The 8,161-nt window shown below is 42.6% G+C and overlaps 1 protein-coding gene across 1 annotated transcript in view; it reads left to right on the top strand.

The window, feature by feature from the left end:
• Window positions 1–8,161, top strand: part of LOC111865584 (leishmanolysin-like peptidase) — a 162,736-nt gene that overhangs the window by 111,737 nt on the left and 42,838 nt on the right. The gene's annotated exons all lie outside the window — the stretch shown is intronic.

The following is an 8,161-nucleotide window of genomic DNA, read 5'->3' as shown; positions in this document are numbered from 1 at the left end:
CCATGAGTAAGTAAGTAAATTATTATTATTATTATTATTATTATTATTATTATTATTATTAACAGCCACTTTGTTGGGCCTTAGCCGATTTTCGAGTTTCTTAATCCTATACACAGTCGGTAGGACTCCTTGGACGGGGGATCAGCCCGTAACAAGGTCGCTGTCTACGCACAGAATAATACACAGAATAAGTGCACATGTACATCCATGCCTTGAGTGACTTTCGAACCCAGGACACCAGTGTTCGAGCGGACGACGACAGTTCATGCCTTATACCGCGTGGCGCTGTAATCCGCGAGTGCCCTGGTTACGTGTGTGCAGTGGGGTGTCCCGAACGTGAAGCGTGCGCTAATTTGAAATGTCCAATTAAACTATTTCTTATTTGTAAGTTGTGTAAGGCTGAGTTATTCTGAATAGGCCTAGAACAAGCAACTATAGATATATCACGGTACGTTTATATATAGGGTCACGTTTCAGCTTCCATAAACGCTTTGAAAAGTTTGTACGTTGTAATACACCGAAAAGGCCTTCATAATCATTGTCGGTGCCGATACCAACGAATTTGCGGAATTAATAGGAAGTAGTGGTTTAAATAAATAACAGCATTTTCGTTATCAGTTTCTTGTAAAACGTGCAGCTAGTAGACTCATCATGAACAAAAACTTAAGCATTCAAGAGAGAAAAAATAATTAGTTTCAAACAGAGGGTAAGAGCAAAAACATTATTTCTGTACAGGCTTACCAACCTAGAATTCGCATGGGAGGAGATGAGAGCGATGATATGCTTGCAGATTCCCACAGTATTTTTTTTCAGTTGGGCTTCCAGCCCATTGAGGGCCCAGGCCTGTTATTCAGCCCCGTAATTAGTTTTCACGCCGGTCACGGTAGCCGAGCCGTCTAATGCATGCACTGTCTTCACTCGCTTGGAAACCGGGATCGTGGGTTCGAATCCCACTCAGGTCATGGATGTTTAGTTTGTGTGTGTGCGTTTTTCTGTGTTTGTCTACAGGTAGAGGCCTTGCGACGAGCTGATCACTCGCCCAAGGAGTCCTACCGAATGTGTAAGCTCTAGAAAAACCGAAAGTGAACGGAGTTCATGGAGGTAGGCGTAGGCCCACTGGGGCTGTAGTGCCAAGGGAAAAAAAATTACTTTCCACAGACGGTAGGACTCCTAAGAAGTCATCAGCCCGTCGCAAGAGGCCGCTACCTAAACACAGGACAACACAAACACAGAATTACCGCACACACAAACATCCATGCCTTGAGTGGGATTCGAATCTACGATCCCAGCCTTCGAGCGAGCGAAGACAGTTCATACCTCAGACCGGCACAGCATGTTAAATATGTTGAAGGATTACTTCTGCTAGCTGCTGAATATACGTGGGCTTAACGATGTAGGCAGCCTGGAATTGAGCCGTTAGGACTAAGCCACGTTCTTCCCGGTCTTGAGATTTATATTGAACAGTTCATAGGTATAAATCACCAGACATTGATTAAATTCTAGCAGGATGTGAAACATTACGTTGCGAGATCCAGAAACGTATTAATTCTGCTTGGAAGAAAGAAGAGAGAGAATATCTGTTGTGCCTGTTCATAAAGGGGCAATAAAACGGACTGTAATAATTGCGAACGAATATCGCTGTCATCACGGACTTTTATCTCTTTTCCGTATGTTGGCGAAATTACCGGGACTCATCACTGTGGATTTCAGCGTAAATAAATGAAGGACTGATGAGATATTCTGCTTTGTCCAGGTAGCGGAGTAGAATAGGAGTAAGCCTGCAACGAGACAACTCGTGACCAGTTTATACCGCATGTCGGAGATGAGTGGGTGTAGTGGGTATACACGAGAAATCGTATCGACTGGCGTTTTTCGTGATTTTCCTCAGTTTATCCAGGTATGTGCCGGGATACCGAGAAGTAACTTAAATTGCTCCCCAACACACCCGCCCACAGTGTTTGGAGTGCGTTATTCACTAATCATGTTATCACGTGACGCTATATACGTAGTATGAGCTACTGATAATATCATTGATCGGCCGTACATAAATCAAACGCAATAGCGCATTTGGTTAAGGCACTATACTACAAGCCGGAAGGTCGCGGGTTCGAGTCCCGGTGAGGTCATTGGATTTTTCAGTTTACTTAATCCTTCCAGTCACACTATAGCCGTGGGGTCGACACAGACTGTAACAGAAATGAGTACCAGGAATCTTTCTGGGGGTAAATGGTTGCCGACACGTAAGGCTGACAACCTTACCGCCATCTATGAGCCGATTGTCTAGAAAATGTGGGAGCCTCGACGTCTCACAACCCTATGGGCCTCCACGGCCTGTTACAGGGATAGTTTTGCCTGTTTTACCAGTTTTGTATAAACGTGTGGAAACCAAACGATTCAATTAGGAGAAGAACATGCATAATGTGCACCATTCTCGTTCAATTCGATGTATCCTTAAAACGTTCTAGAGCACTGAGATGTATTTAAAGGAAGCCTATAATGAAATCCATAGAGGTAATTTTTTTCATTATGCGTCTTGTAATCAGAATTATGTGAAACAAGGGGAATCCTTGTCATCATTGCTTTTCGAGTTTGCTACGAGGAAGGCCCGAGATGAGCGGGAGGGAATGAAGCTGAATGGAATGCCTCGGCTTCTATCCTGTGCTCGTGTTAACTTGCTGGGCGAAAACATTAATGTCATGAAGATATACAAAGACACCCTCTTTGGCTCTGGTAAGGAAAAGGCCTGAAATAAAAACACATAAATCTAAGTTCCTGTATAGTCACGTCTCGTCACAGAATGCAGGCCAGACTCACAATACACAAATTGTTAAACTAGCGAATACTTCGAAAATGTGACAGTTTCGGACTTGAGCTATGTACGGTATTTTGGTTGAGTAACTAAGTAGTCAGCTAGCTTAGTCGGAAGGATCACTCGAAGATCTGTACTTCAGATGCCGCCTGCAAGCTGGAGACGCCCGCACAACGCTCAGCAACCCTGAACAGAAATGTGTTCCCGCATGTTCGTGCTCCAGGGCACAGTTGCACCGGCATGCGCGAGGCATCGCGTTCGATTCTCTCCGTTGGTCTGCAGAGCAAAACAAGCCGCGCCCCGACCTGGTAACGGTTCAAAAATTTAACCATAGTGACACCCAGACATAACATTTATTATGTTTTTGTTTAAAAAGTGCAGAATATAAACCATGTATTACTTTTGTCATGTCTCCCCGCAAGCATTACCACCCAAACAATAGGATCGATTTGTACGCTGTATGCTGGACGCAGGCCTAAACATAATTTTGTCGAGCTATCTGGAAACATTTTAAAGGCCAGTTTTATAAGGGCGTATATAGCCTTCGATAGATATATTTTGGTTCCTTAATCTCTTAGCGACTATTTTCAAATTACATTAAAATACACAAACCTGCTGAAACTTGATAAGGCAGAGGTAAAGTTGTCCCTGTGCTAAATTAACCACCCTACCATGAAGGCGTATGGAGGAGTGGAGATACAGCTCAAACAGTTCGTAGCCACGGACCAAGATGGAAATGAGGAAAGAGCTCCCAGAAACGGAAAAACTGCGCTGTTCTTGGAGTACAACCCTCAAGATAATCACCCTTAAATTATTATCAATTCTTTCGCCGTCTCACATGCAGATACGTGGCGGGCAACAGGATCCAGCAGTACAGCACTTAAATTATTATTATTCTGAACATCGACTGCAGTACACCCACAGCACAGAGCCGAACATTTGTCTGTAACAGTGAGTAGCTCACCCCACTGTGCCACGACGTTCACCTTAACGTAGCATAACCCAACCCATCATCGCCCTGTTTAAGGTAAACGGACCTTCTATGTCAGTACGTAACCCAGAATTTGGCCGTGCCATAGCTCAAGCGGTTAGTCGCTGGCTTCCCACCGCGGCGGCCCGGGTTCGATCCCGGGTCTGTGGCGGACAAAGTGGCGCTGGGGCAGGTTTTCACCGAGTACCTCGGTTTCCCCTGCCAATCTTCATTCCACCAATTGCTCCACCCTCACCTATCATCTGGGTCTGGTAAAATAGGCCAGAAGGGGTCGCAGTAAAATGGATTTAGTCCCACCCCACTAGTAATAAAAAAAAACATAATTTCGTCACCATCTCCAGAAAGTGGTCAAATGCCCACGTCCTGGTCTTGATCCATCTAACTCATACCCTCACAGCTTATTTTCTTAAGACCCGTATTAATAAGATCTAAAATGTTGTGACGATGTTACATTAATACGAATATTATGTTATTATCCATCGTCCTCTCTTTATCTAAAATCCCCGTCTTGTTTATTTTTCAGAACAAAACGTTTTGGAAACGATTCTACTCATTTGGGCGTAATCGATAGATTCGTAGCCGTCTTAATGTCACCTTGTTGTGGTATCGAAAGTGGTATCTTTCTGCAAAGCGTTCGGTCAGTTTTATATGAATTTCTTATTTCCCCATACAAATCCACCCCCACCCCCACTTCAATCTCCTTATTTTAACTACCCCAGTAATACTGGGTGAAACGATAAATCATGATATCATCAAATCTCGCGAGCTCGTCATTTAGTGATCTCCATTCCGGCTCATTAGGCGCATATAGTTGCGTTACTTGAGCCACTAAACAAAGGATTCACCCCTTGCAAGGACAGCGATTTCTTCAGTGTCACCACTGCATCCAGAAGACTCTGGGGTCCACTCAGTCTGCCCAGTGGGTACCAGAGACTGTTTCGTCTGGAATAAAGTGCCGAGGCTTCCCCTGCGCATCTCGTAGTTTCAGATGGAAAGGTCGGTTTCTAAAGGGGATGCTTGCACTCTTGGGTTAAATACATACTTTGAGTTACATACATATTATGTACATACTCCTATATGCAAAAATATGTATTCCATGAGAGAATGGGTTGATTCGTACGTTTCTGTCTTCTAGTCTAAGGCGAGCAGTGCCGAAACGACATAAGCCCTATATAAATTTATTTGTAAAACGACAGAAAGTTAAGTCCTATAATTTACAGTAGGACTAATTGAAACAGGGAATGTCTTCTGAATAAAACTGTTTCAGTGAGATTAATTTCAAATTTTAATTTTCTTTGAAACGGGCGTGAGTCCATAATTTTAATAATGTTTTATGAACTGTATAATTTTCAAAATTGTTCACGTTTATGAATAATGGTGGTACGGAAGTGGGTAAACAGCCCTCTTTAACCTTGAAGTAGTTGGGAAGGCCTGACTTAATTTATTCGCTTCGTAGACAGTCTTTTTTTTTTGTCTCACGTAAAGTGTACTTGCTTTAATTCATGCCCTCTTCTGAATGAAATCTTCAGAAATTCTCTTCAACCCGCTGTTATAAAATACTGTCACGTGTTGGGTATGTAACGCGACAAATAACTTCATGCCGCTTTGGATGTAGCGAATTTAGAAGGGCAAGCAGTCTGCACTCTACTTGCTGCTTTCATGCACGGCTTACTTTTACACCCTGATGACGGAGGCAGGGTGTGCCTCCGAAACATAGGTAGAGTTCTATTGGACTATACGACGTCACATCTTAGAATTTAGCACTTTTCGTAAGCTCCGCCATGAGACTGTCAAATCTCGCGCGTTTAATTGAACTGTACAATTTTAACTACAGAGATTAGCGGCCGTAGGGATCTGTTGCGCTGGCCACGTGACACCCTCTATCCGCAAAAGTTGGCACTAACTTCGTCGACAAGCGGCGGTCGCTCGGTCAGTATAATTCTCTTGCGGACTGCAGGCCACATAGTTTGTTTTGTATGTTTGTTTATTTGTACAGTTTTAACTATAGGAATTTGCTGTGTGCCGTTGAATGAGATTTTCGAGTAAGTATTTGGAATGAGACAGTCATGGTGTCCTTCAGGGTCCTATGTCGGCATCTCACTTTGGAGACTAAAGGAAACCAGAAAGAACTTGAGTTAGAATATCCGGTCTGGGGACCGAGATTCAAAACCGGAACCTCCTCAACAGGAGGCAGGAGCACTCGACTCGTGTGGGCCGTCTTGCTTTCTTGAAAATGTAATTACATCAGAGCAGTAGCAGCAGCAAGTCATGTAGGAACACAATGACTCCTGCTCATTGTCTCTCTTAGCAGATTACTGCAGGGGAAGCCTCACAAGAAGCTATACGAGTATTTAGCAATATGAAGCCATGCGATACGCTAGAACACTAGAAGTCAGCTATTTAAATAGATATAATGCATATAGCATTTAACGGGCATTAAACAGAGTATGCTTTGGTTATTTTATTATTGCGGGGTTCTGTCGTGTAAGAGAAATCTGTTCTTGGTTTCTTGTTCTTGACGTAGTTCTTCGTATATAGAGCATTAGAAAGAGGAGAATAGTCTGCATAACACGCCTCTTACTTTGAGTTGATGGTTTTCTTTTCGCAGTCAACTAAAATACTGTTCTAATTTTATTCTATAATATTCCATCAAAAATATTCATTACAGTCAGGGAGGGTAGGAATCGAACGACTTAAGTCGGATGATTTACTTTCGGCCTGTGTTAACTAACTGACCCCACGGTGTAATGTCCTTGAGAAGCTAGTAGCTGCCCAGGTACTATAGAAAATTCCTGACTTTCGTGCAACCCAAAGGTTCGGTATTGCATTCGCAGGAGTCCGCCGTTGAACATCGTCCTGAATCAGATGAATCAAGGCCAAATATTTAGCCATCTTTAAGATTAATTTTAATATTTTCCTGCTATCCACGCCTAGGTGTCCCTTACAGGGTTTCCAGCCAAGATGTTATGAAAATTTGCGATTTCTGTAATGCGTTCTGAATGCCTCTATAAACTCGTTCTCGTTGAGTTCATCATTCTAACAATGTCTGGTGAAGAGTACAAATTATATGATTTTTGCATCTTCCTGTAACCCCTCTTTGGTCCATATGTTCTTCTCCAGCGTCTTGACCTGAAAGACAACCTGTGTTCTACTCGTACTAACGTGAGAGACCAAATTTCACACCCAGCACGATTATTTATATATGTATGTGCGTTTATATTTTAGCCTTAACGTTATTCCATAGACGGAAAAATAAAGTTATGAATTTAATAGCAACTGACATTCCCCAATTTTATTTGCTTTTAATTTCTTCATGGACGCAATGATGATTAGTTACAGTCGTTCCGAAATATTTTAATTACGTTGATTCATTAAATTTGGTAAGATCAGTGAAGATGAGGAATACGTACAACATTCTAATTAGAAATCCTGCTGGGAACACGCCACTTAGGGAACGTAAGAGTAAATTGGAGGATAATTTGAATTAGGTTGTATTTTAGGGAGCTAGGATAATGCAAACTAACTGCATCTGGCACAGAATAGGGTCCAGTGGCGCTAACTTTCGGGTTATACAAAAGGCGGATAGTTTCTTCAACGGCTGGGCAACTGTTGGCGTCTCAAGAAGCACTCAGCTCCACTAATTTCTGTGTTCTCAGTTAAATAGAACCGCACAATCTTATGGTTAGGTAAAGTTGTACCTGTGCTTAAGTATATAAGCACTACTTCATGAAGGCATATAGGGTAGTGGATGTATAGATCCACATTTTCTTGACCTCGGCACTAGCTGGAGGTGAGTGGTCAGCTTCACGCCCCGGCCGCTTTACCCCCGGGTAAAGAGCCCTCGGTACCCATTGGATAGGAGGTTGGGTGGACCCCTGAGCCGGTCTGGACGACGTGGAGTAGAGAACTGCGCATGTGTGTCTGTAACAGGTGTAGTTCTTCTATTAGAATTTATATTTCCGTAGTTTTTTTTTATGTGTAACTTTACTTGTTTGTGTACTTACATTCCACCATGCTGTGTTTATGTACCCCGTCGTGTTATGTTCCTTGCCCTGTTTTCAACTGCTTGCTGATTTTTAATAAATTATCGTGCAGCAGACGGTAGAATTAAAAACACTAAGTGAAAAGTGCAACAGGATGTTACAATATAATATAATCTGTTGATGTCATCACTTGTTTAGTTACTTCTTCACACTGATGATGTACTGCGATCTGTGAGATCCGGGAAAAGAAAGAAATGAAATATATTTAACGTGGCGATTAGGTGTGTTGCAGTGACGTCTATATTCCTTTGCTGTTTTTGTGTATGCTACCTCACTGGCCTTGATGTCAAAGCTTATAGCACTACACTTTCAATGCTG

This window comes from Cryptotermes secundus, unplaced genomic scaffold (assembly GCF_002891405.2).
Source record: "Cryptotermes secundus unplaced genomic scaffold, Csec_1.0 scaffold1132, whole genome shotgun sequence".
NCBI lineage: Eukaryota > Metazoa > Arthropoda > Insecta > Blattodea > Kalotermitidae > Cryptotermes > Cryptotermes secundus.
The sequence above is the reverse complement of the archived record's forward strand: the minus strand, read 5'-3'. Positions and strand labels throughout refer to the sequence as shown.